The sequence below is a fragment of the Lycium ferocissimum genome, chromosome 11, assembly GCF_029784015.1.
Source record: "Lycium ferocissimum isolate CSIRO_LF1 chromosome 11, AGI_CSIRO_Lferr_CH_V1, whole genome shotgun sequence".
NCBI classification, from domain to species: Eukaryota; Viridiplantae; Streptophyta; class Magnoliopsida; order Solanales; family Solanaceae; genus Lycium; species Lycium ferocissimum.
Genome location: NC_081352.1, coordinates 51395428 through 51405768, shown reverse-complemented (window position 1 = coordinate 51405768; position 10341 = coordinate 51395428). Strand labels below are relative to the sequence as shown.

The window sequence follows — 10341 nt, the reverse complement described above, 5'->3', positions numbered from 1 at the left end:
AAAATATCAATAAAAACATGATCAATGATACAAAGATGTCAAATCTAAAATACGATTACATATACGGTGTGTCTATTTTTGCCTTGTGTTCACGACTATATGGTGTATTCACCCCAACTACAAATTAAAATACAATCACTCTAAAAAAAGATAAATGGCAAGGTGCATAATGTAGAATACTCATTACACTATATATATTGTATCAAAACTAAAATACTCAATTTATACAGTGTAGCTATTTGCATTGTATTTCCACCAAAAATAAAATCATATACAAAACACATACACGAGAATATGACATTTGTATTCACGACTAAAATACAACATCCAAATAAAAGGGAAAATTGTATCAAATATTGAAAAACTAAAAATACACAGATACATTGTATTCATAAATTCATGAAAAGAAATACGGTACCTCCACCGTGTTTTGAGGCACATCTACAACAATATTTTTCCCTTGCTCCCACGAAGCATCATCGATGAGTTTTCTCATTTTATCGGTACTAGGTACGGATGCTTTGAATTTGACGGAGTCTGAACTCCATCTTTTCGTTTGATACTACTACTCGGCGTGCCTACTCTAGAAACGAGCACACGTAATTTCTTGTTCATCTTGAGAGATACACAAATCAAAAGATGGAGCATCATCAAAAATACTGCACATTAGTGGGTATACCTCTAGTTATTACGCATGGAGTGCTTCCGTCCGCCATTAATCCAAATTCGAAGCTTGAAAAACCCTAACAATGGCGGATAATTTTTTGCATAAAAACGCAAAAACCACGACAATGAAGTAAAATTTGTTCCTTAAAATTATAGAGGGCAAGATTGAGAGAAGAAAATACACAATAGAAACTTAAAAAACTACCCAATACCTTACCTATTAGTGCGTGGCTACGGTTTAGGATGAGTGAATACTGTGAGGATCGTGTATAAGGGAAATGGAGAAAAAATCGGAGAAGATTGCTACACGATGAGAGAGAAAAACGGTTTGAAAGAGTGTCAAATGGGATACAGGTTTCTTTTACCAATGTTTTTACCGTGTCCGTTATTGGATGTGATTATCGGTTGGATGTTTGCTATGGAACGTAATTAAAACAAACTATAGCTACTAAATATAATTACTTAGTATAAGTTTGTCATGCCACGTAAAATTCCCTTAATTTAAACCAACACAGAACCCGACTCATTCCTTTTTAACCCAAACCAAATCTTGTTTCCTTCAATGACAGAATTAAAAAAAAGGTGAAGATTAGTCACTTAATTTTTTGTTTACAATTTAAAAAAAAAAAAAAAAAAAAAAAAAAAAAAAGGAAGAAGAAGAAGCAGGAAGAGGAGGAGAAACTATTCAATTTGGAAGCAAACTTAAATGGTTAAATTGAGAACTTGAGTAAATATAGATTTTCTTTTAAAATATATGACAAAATTAAACAAACAAAAAACAAAAGTTCTAATCATAATCTCAATGTGAAAATTATGGCAATGTCCCAAGCGTGGTGGACCAGGTCAAATTGAGGAGCTCGCAAAGGAGATATGTTTCCAGTTCGTGAACCGAATGTCTCGCATTCACCGAATCACAGTCATTCAACGGGATTTTAAACGCGAAGGTTTGAAAATACACGAAACAGTACTTTAAGATTGTTCATGCCCCTGTTGACAATCAAGGCACAACGACATGCAATCTATAGCTCCCTAAGGATTGGAATAATACTTGAAGCTACTTCTGAACTATCACATGGATCCTAACTGGAAATCTTGAAAATTGTATATAAGTTAACTAGAACTTAAAAAAAAAAAAAAAAAAAAAAAAAAAGAAGATAAAACCTTTTAGGAAAACAGATTTCCAAGCTCAAAGATAAATGACTGAAATATTGAATAAATCAGAAACTAAAACTTCAAAAACTTGGAATAAAATTTTTAAAATCAAAGAAAAGTTATAGTGATTTGCAAACGAGAAAAATGAAATAATATGACAGACGGTTGTCATAGAAAATAACGTTTATGATAACATTCGATGGGTATATAAACAAGGATTACATATATTTCGAGGGAAACGTTTTAGCAGTATTCAATCAATTCTAGGTGATCCCAAGAAAGCTTATTATAACCCTACTTATGAAATTACACTGGGTTGGTGATGTCGTTGTTCTTGTATAAATATCAAGATAATGGCAAGAGAACTTCTCAAGTTATCATCAAACTTACATGTTTTTCTTCTAAAGTCATAAATTAATTTTTGTTACTACAAAATCATTCAACTTATGAATATTTTCTCATAAAGTAAATATGCCATGTTGGTTTTCCATGTCATCAAAAGAGACAATGTATACTCCCTCGAAACCAATTTATTTGACAGAGTTCGATTAGGCACGAAGTTTAAAAAAGAAAGAAATATTTTTAAAATTTGAGATCTAAAATAAAATACAACATTTGAGTGGCTATAAATATTCTTCTCAATTTCTTTCCGCCATTGTTGTTCTAATTTTGTGCTTCATTTTCGTTTTCTCTTTTATCAGTGCCTTCACAATAGCATTTGTCTTTTACAATTGAATAAGCTTCTTCTTCCCTTTTATTAGCGTCTTCAACAGTAGCCAATTTCTATTTGATTTTGAGTTAAGGTATCTGATTTTGCTTTTTAAAGTGTTTTTAGTTTGGTTTAGGGTTTAATTTTGGTGCTATTTAGGGTAGATTGGTTTTGATTTTCTAAGCTAATAGGAGTATACTTTACTTGCATGCACTGTTTTAGCTACTTTTTTGTGTTGATTTCAGATGGTTATTGTTCCCATGAGTTTTTTTGTGCATCTTCATTTTTTATGATCCTCATTCCGTGAGATTTCAGATTGCTTTATGATCCTTACCTTCATCTTTTATCTGTCTTTTCAGTAGGTGTGCTCGAAAATGTGTTCAAGTAATCGTCGTGGTAATAATGATAATGAAGACGATGATTTTGAGACCCCTGTTGCCCCTCCTAAACAGGGAAGCATTAGTAGTACCCATGTATTGAGGCAAAACAAATCAAAATGTTAAAGTAGGCAAGAGAAAGGCCAAGAACGACAATGCAAATGCTAAGTTGGTATTTTACTATATTATTTCTTCTTTAATATTAGATTGTTGCTATGTTTTGATTGAGAAAATAGTGCATTTAATTTCATAAACTTCCATTTTATAGGTTCATATGATTGAGAAGAGCTTTGAAGAAACCAAGTGAAAAAACAAGTTAAAAAGAGACCAAATTGAAGAAAATGAAAAAGTGGCTAAAAATGCAAAAAGGACGAGTTGCCAAAAATGAAAATCAGGGGATGTTTTGGTCTAATGTTGAGTGGGAAAATTTTGGGACTACAAAAGCAAGACTTGACGACATTGTTTTTTCAGCTTTGGTCATTTCATACAAGTCTTGGTGAGTTAGGGTTCATCAACCACACCATTGGAGGAGAAGATTGGAGCACTTTAATGATAAATTTCTTAACCCATTCTTCAATTCCTTATTTTGTATTGTATATCTAAGTGTGTAGAATTTCATTCCATCATTTTAATATTATTTATGAAAATATTCATTTGCAAAGTTGGATGAAATCTCTTGTTATGCTTATGTATTGAATGATTTTTATTTCTATTGAAGTGGGTCTTTGTTGTTTTAATTAATCTTGTTCTTTAATGTTCTTAAGGGATTAGCTAACCTAAGACCCGCCCATTTACTTCGATTTGAGCTCGAGAGAGGAAGATTGATGTTGAGAAATATTAATAACAAGAATTTAGGGCTTTAAAACCCATCTAATAGCTTGAGCTAGAGATAGAAAAGTTACTTGAGATTGTATTGATTGTGCTTAATATCACACTCTAAAGCTTGAGAAAGCTTAGATTGAAATTCATTGATTTGGTCGAGAGACTTTTGATGAGATTTTAGAGATCATTATCTAATTAGCATAAACTCACTCTTAGTTGTAAAATCGTGAAATATATTGGATCATTACTTGAGCGTAATTTCCTTTGTATCCATACTTGTGGCCATTGATCATTTTACCCACTTTCTAGTTAGTTTTATCTTTGTTAGTTGTTAAACCAAAAATCAAATGTTGAAAAAGTGTTTGGCTTAGCTTAGTTAGTGTTAATCTCTTACTTGTTTAAATCGTCTTTATATTGTTCCCTATGGTTTCGACCCCAACTCATAGTTGGGTAAATTATATTGTGACGACCGTGTACACTTTCTCTTTGAGGAGTGGATTTGGACATTATCAATTTTGGCGTCGTTGCCGGGGAACAATTTGGCATATTTGGGTTAGTTTGATATTTAAGCTTGCTTGCTTTGGTCCAAACTTGTGAATATGTGTTTGTGATTTTCCGTGTTCTTTGTGTTAGTTTTTTATTTTATTTTTGTACTTGTATCACTATGGCATCATGGAATGAAAATAGGATTGATGGTTGCAACCCATATTTTGATGACCCATGTCCATATTGTGGAGGACCCCGCTTTTGGCAAGATTGTGAAAATGCTCCCGGTAGAGAGATATGTGCACCGTCTCTATTATATTATGGGAATACTTGCGATATATGTGGTGGTCAAGGTGGACATTGGGGTGATTGTCCCAATTATTTTGCTCCCCCTCTCCCAAGTTGTTCTAACGAAAACGCTAGTTGTGCTTTTGAGTCTAATAGGAACAATGACATGGAAAGTGAAGGGCAAAGTGCCGGATTTGAAGGCATCATGGCAATGCTCCAAACATACTTAGATCGGAAGCTAAAATGGAGGATGAGCGAAAAATCGTCCAACAATCCATTTTAAAAAATGGAGAAGTTATGAAAAAAATGAATGATTCATTTGAGGATGACAATGCCTCATGGAAGTGTTTATTCCTCAAAATGAATTGGTTGAAGAAGAGATTTCAAATTTGAAATATGCGCCCGACAATTCTTGTGACCACAATGAAAGTTGTGAAAGTGAAGAAGTGGTTCAACTTGAAGAAGAGCAAAATCTTGAAGAAGAAATCTCCAATTCTCAAAAAGAAGAAGTTGAGGAAATTTTGAAAAGCATAATGGGGAGGAATGAAAAGTATGGGCAAGTCTTGACCAAATTGTGGGAAGAAGTTCAACATGGAGATGATGAAACCATCCAAAATGTGTCTCTCCCCATGGATGGATTTTTACAAGCTTTGAACGACTCTCACCGTGAAGAAAAAACTTGACAAACAAGAAATTGTGAGCCACGAGTAGCTTATGAATCAAGCTCAACAACTTGGAATCTATGGGAATCACCGTGAAGGCATTTCATGGATGATGGAAGAATTTCTAAAAATGCATGTTGAGCAAAGTCAAGAAGTGGAGCTACTTGAAATTGCTATCCGAAAATTGGAGGCCAAATTGAAGGCAAAAATTGAGGAATGTGATGCTCAATATCAAAATGCCATGAAGTGTAATTTTGAGTTGGTTTCCAATGAAGAAGAGGTCAATATTGACTTTCAAGGACTAATGGTGAATTGCCAACCAACCAACCCAAAAATAATGCAAGATGCCGAGATTGAATAAATGATACTAGAGTTGAATGGAAGAGTTTATAACATATTTTTTGAAGACACTTGTTCATTTGTGGGTGAGGATGTAAAAAATGGAGCGAATTTGAAAATAGAGCGCCTTAGACCGCATTCCAACCATTTTTTAACATTATGCTTGGGTGATGAAATAGAAGTTGAACTAACCGATCCTATGGGGGATTGTGGAGATGAAGAACAAAGGGTTTTCATTTTGAAGTTTGCCATGCCAAAACGACAAATTGACATTCCTCACTTAAAAGCCCAAAAGTACAAAATGCGATACTCGAGAGTTGGCCTCTTTGTTGTCCCACCACCGCCTCACGAGCATCACCGGAATGTTGATTCAAAGTTGGGGTGCAAATTCATATCTTTCAAATGGAAGGAAAAGTGGTAAAGTTGGTAACCGTCATGCCGCGACATTAAATCAAGCGCTTGGTGGGAGGGAACCCATCGTTTTCAAAATCTTAAGCTATTTTTAAAATTTTCTTTTTTAAAATAGCTTAGTAGATTATTTTTGACTAATCCACAAAGTTTCAAAATTTTGGAGTTCATTTGAGCAGATTGAGGTGTCGGAGCAGCCCCAAAACAGTTGCTACTACTGAAATATGGCTTTAGGCACAGTGTAAATTGCAAACATCACCTGTGGTTCACAAGTCATGCTTGCGTCTCGCAAGTGCTGACAGTAAAAAAAATAAAAATAAAAAATAAAAAAAATTCAGGTGACATCACTTACGGTTCGCAAGTATTGACTGCGTCTCGCAGGTGCTAACAGTACAAAAAAAAATTCTTTTTTTTGCTAGTCTAATGCAGACTTCAGAGAGTCCCTCAAACTATTTTATGTTTTGCTTTGATTATGTGCAATGAGGACACTACAATGCTTGTAGTTAGGGGTGGCATGTGGTAGCACATTATATTTTGGTTATGCTTGATTTGTGTCCTTCTTGGGCTTTTGTCTTATGTATGGATTTTGTCAGCCCTTGCCGGGATTTTTTTTTTTTGGTACTATTGGTGTGGCTATGGATAGACATGGTTACAAATAGAACTTGCTCTTTGAAAATTTCATTCTTTTGGCATGTCGTGGATTAGTCACTTTTATTATTTTATTTCCGTTCTTAGTTAGGTAATTTAGGAGTAAAAATGATATTGGGATGTGATTTTTTACCCCTTGGCTAGCTTTTGACTTGCTTGGTACCAACTTATTTAAAACCTTGGCTTATGAATTCCTGATTTTTGAAAAAGAAAAACGATTGATGTAAGGATTCTTGTTGTGACCTTTAGACTCAATTTTTGGCTCTTACTTTCACGAATTAGTATCTTTAGGCTATGAGTGACTTTTTGAGTTCATTTGTTTCAATTGGTTCTTGGATACATATTCTACTTGAGTTTTCATGTGTCATGTGTGTTGAGGTTTATTTATGAGTTCTTTTGCATTATTTGTGGTCTAGAACTTGCTCGGAATGAGTTTCAAGGCGAAATCCTAGACTACACTTGATTTGAAAAATGATGTTAGGCCTTCCTTGGACCGCTTTTGTGCCTTAAATATCCTACCCTTGTATATTTTCCCTAGTCAACCCCTTTTGAGCCTTTAACCTTTTCTTTGACAACCATGTTACAAGCTTTACCCTGTTCTTCATTGATCCATCTTTTGATACCCTACCTCCTTAAGTGCGTTAAAAGTGCAAACATAAGCTAAAAGCCTAAGTGTGGGGGTGATGGTTGGAAAAATTTGTTATGTGGGACTTACTTCAAAGGTGAAAAAAAAAATGTAGTAGTAGAATAGAATTAAAAAAAAAATGGAAACTTCCTTGTTATTTTGAAAAAAAAAGGGTAGGAATAATAAGAGTTGTGAATAAAGGGAAGACTAGTTGGTGAAATGAAAAATGAAGAAAGGGTTGGAAAATTTTCAAAGGAAGTGTGTTTTGAATGTTGAAAATTGTAGTGCTTAGAGAGGTTTTGAGTCACTTTTACCCAAATTGTGCCTACCTTAACCAAAAGCCTACATTACAACTCTTTAAGGCCTAATTGATTTTGAACAAAGTGTGCCTACATTAGTGGGGAAATACATGAAGGGCAAGCTTATGGTACTACTTGTGTGCATTTGAACATCTTTGTGTGTGTGTGTGTGTGTGTGAGAGAGAGAGAGAGATAGAGAGAGAGTTAATTCTTTCTATTTGATATCTCATTTGTGTTTTGAATTACATTTTCTAAGTGTTGGATTCTCTCTTGAGTGTGAGGGCACATGAGAATTTAAGTTGTGAATTTGTTCCATTTTCCAATTGAGAGGAATGAAAAAAAGAAAGTTGTTTTGTGATAATGAGGCAAACTTTAAAGCTTTAGTGTCATGACTTGATTGCTACTTTGATTTACTTGGTGTTTGAGCACTTGAAATGAAAATGAAGTTTTTGAGAAGAAGTTGGTGATTCATATGTTTTGGATTAATTGGTGGTATCAATCAAAGTCACGTATTTGTGCTTAAAGTAGACTTTTTGACTTGATATGATGTTGGTGCACTTTTGAATAGACTCCTTTGAAGGAAATTGTATGATTTAATTTGCTTGAGGACAAGCAACATTTTAAGTTTGGGGGTTTGATAAGTTGGTATTTTACCAATTTCTTTCTTCTTTAATCTTAAATTGTTGCTATATTTTGATTGAGAAAGTAATGCATTTAATGTCATTTACTTCCATTTTATAGGTTCATATGATTGAGAAGAGCTTTGGATGAAACCAAGTGAAAAACGAGTCCAAAAGAGACCAAATCAAAGAAAACTGAAAAGTGGCTAAAAATGCAAAAACGGGTTAGATTTGCAAAAATCAAAAATCAGGGGTTGGTTTGGTCTAATGTTGAGTGGGAAAATTTTGGGACTACAAAAGCAAGACTTGAAGACATTATTTTTCATCTTTGGTCATTTCATACAAGTCTTGGAGAGTTAGGGTTCATCAGCCACATCATTGGAGGAGAAGATTGGAGCACTTTAATGATAAATTTCTTAACTCTTTCTTCAATTTCTTGCTTTGTATTGTATATCTAAGTGTGTAGAATTTATTCCATCACTTTAATCTTGTTTATAAAAATATTCATTTGCAAAGTTGGATGAAATCTCTTGTTATGCTTATGTATTGAATGATTTTTATTTCTATTGAATTGGGTCTTTGTTGTTTTAATTAATCTTGTTCTTTAATGTTCTTAAGGGATTAGCTAACCCTAAGACCCGCCCATTTACTTCGATTTGAGCTCGAGAGAGGAAGATTGATGTTGAGAAATATTAATAACAAGAATTTAGGGCTTTAAAACCCACCTGATAGCTTGAGCTAGAGATAGAAAAGTTACTTGAGATTGTATTAATTGTGCTTAATATCACACTCTAAGGCTTGAGAAAGCTTAGAGTGAAATTTATTGATTTGGTCGAGAGACTTTTGATGAGATTTTAGAGATCATTATCTAATTAGCATAAACTCACTCTTAGTTGTAAAATCGTGAAATATATTGGATCGTTACTTGAGCGTAATTTCCTTTGTATCCATACTTGTGGTCATTGATCATTTTACCCGCTATCTAATTAGTGCTATCTTTGTTAGTTGTTAAACCAAAAATCAAATGTTGAAAAAGTGTTTGGCTTCGCTTAGTTGGTGATAATTCATTACTTGTTTAAATCGCTTTATATTGTTCCCGGTGAATTCGACCCCAACTCATAGTCGGGTAAATTATGTTGCGAAGACCGTGTACACTTTCTCTTAGAGGATTGGATTTGGACGTTAACAACAAACAATAAAAAGAAAAAAAAGAAGGTTCCTGCTCTAGCCGAAAAGAAGGTATTCTGGCTTTTGTGTGATGAGTCTTTGATTCAAATATTTTGTTCTAGCTTTATCTTGTTCACATATTTAGCTTTGTATAAACTGGTATAACTATGTATAATCTGAACCTTGGTGCTATTTTTGAATGATTTTCTTGTTTTCTAGTCGGGGGCTTATACTCGTATAACTGGTATAACTATGTATATCTGAACTTGGAGCTATATTGAATGAGTTCCCTCTGTTCTAGTGGGGACTTATACTTGTATAAATTAATATAGATATGTATATCTAAACTGAAATTTGGTATATCATTCTTTCTTCCGTTTAGTTCTCACTGTTTTTTTTTTTTTTTATGTTTAGGTTGGTGAGTACTATCTAGATCTTTGATGAACATTTTCAAACCAAGATTAGTTGTCATACAAACACAGAGATTGTCAGCATTCTAAAGCAATACTTGGCTAAAACACAACAATAAATGTTTCGGGATAGTTGTTTAGGCTGCTTCCTCGACTTGCCTCCATTCAATAATCAGAATCAACTCATATATGCTTTGTTACTTAAGGAAATTGCCCTTGATTGTAAAAAGAGATATGGATTAAAATCGATGGTAATACCTTGCGGTTCGGCATCAGAGAATTTGCTTTGGTTACTGGGTTGAAGTGTTACGAAGATGATAACACAATGTATGATGAGCCAGAAGTCAACAGGTTACTGAAAGAGTATTTTCCTGGAGATGGAAAAAAAACGATGAGGAAAGTTTTCTTGATCGCTTGAGCAAAAGGGTTGGAAATCGGATGAGGATCCATCTCAAGTGGCCATACTAGTGTTATTTGCCATTTCCTTTTATTTGATGCTAATAAGCATAGCATATTAAAAAAAAGATTTTGATATAGTTGAGACAGTCAGTATCAGAAGTATGCATAGGGAATAAAAGTGCTTGAAGACATGTTCGGAACAAGGAGGGATAAACTGCGTGCCAAGTTGACGATGGACAGGCTCGGGGGTTTGCCACTTGCATT

The 10341-nt window shown here is 34.0% G+C and overlaps 1 long non-coding RNA gene across 1 annotated transcript; it reads left to right on the top strand.

Annotated features, from left to right (window-relative positions):
* The first annotated feature begins 3010 nt into the window (after positions 1 to 3010).
* LOC132037436 (uncharacterized) lies at positions 3011 to 10060 on the top strand. The gene is made up of 3 exons (XR_009409884.1): positions 3011 to 3076; positions 9305 to 9340; positions 9683 to 10060. It is a non-coding gene; the product is annotated as an uncharacterized LOC132037436 (long non-coding RNA).
* Positions 10061 to 10341: the final 281 nt, after the last annotated feature.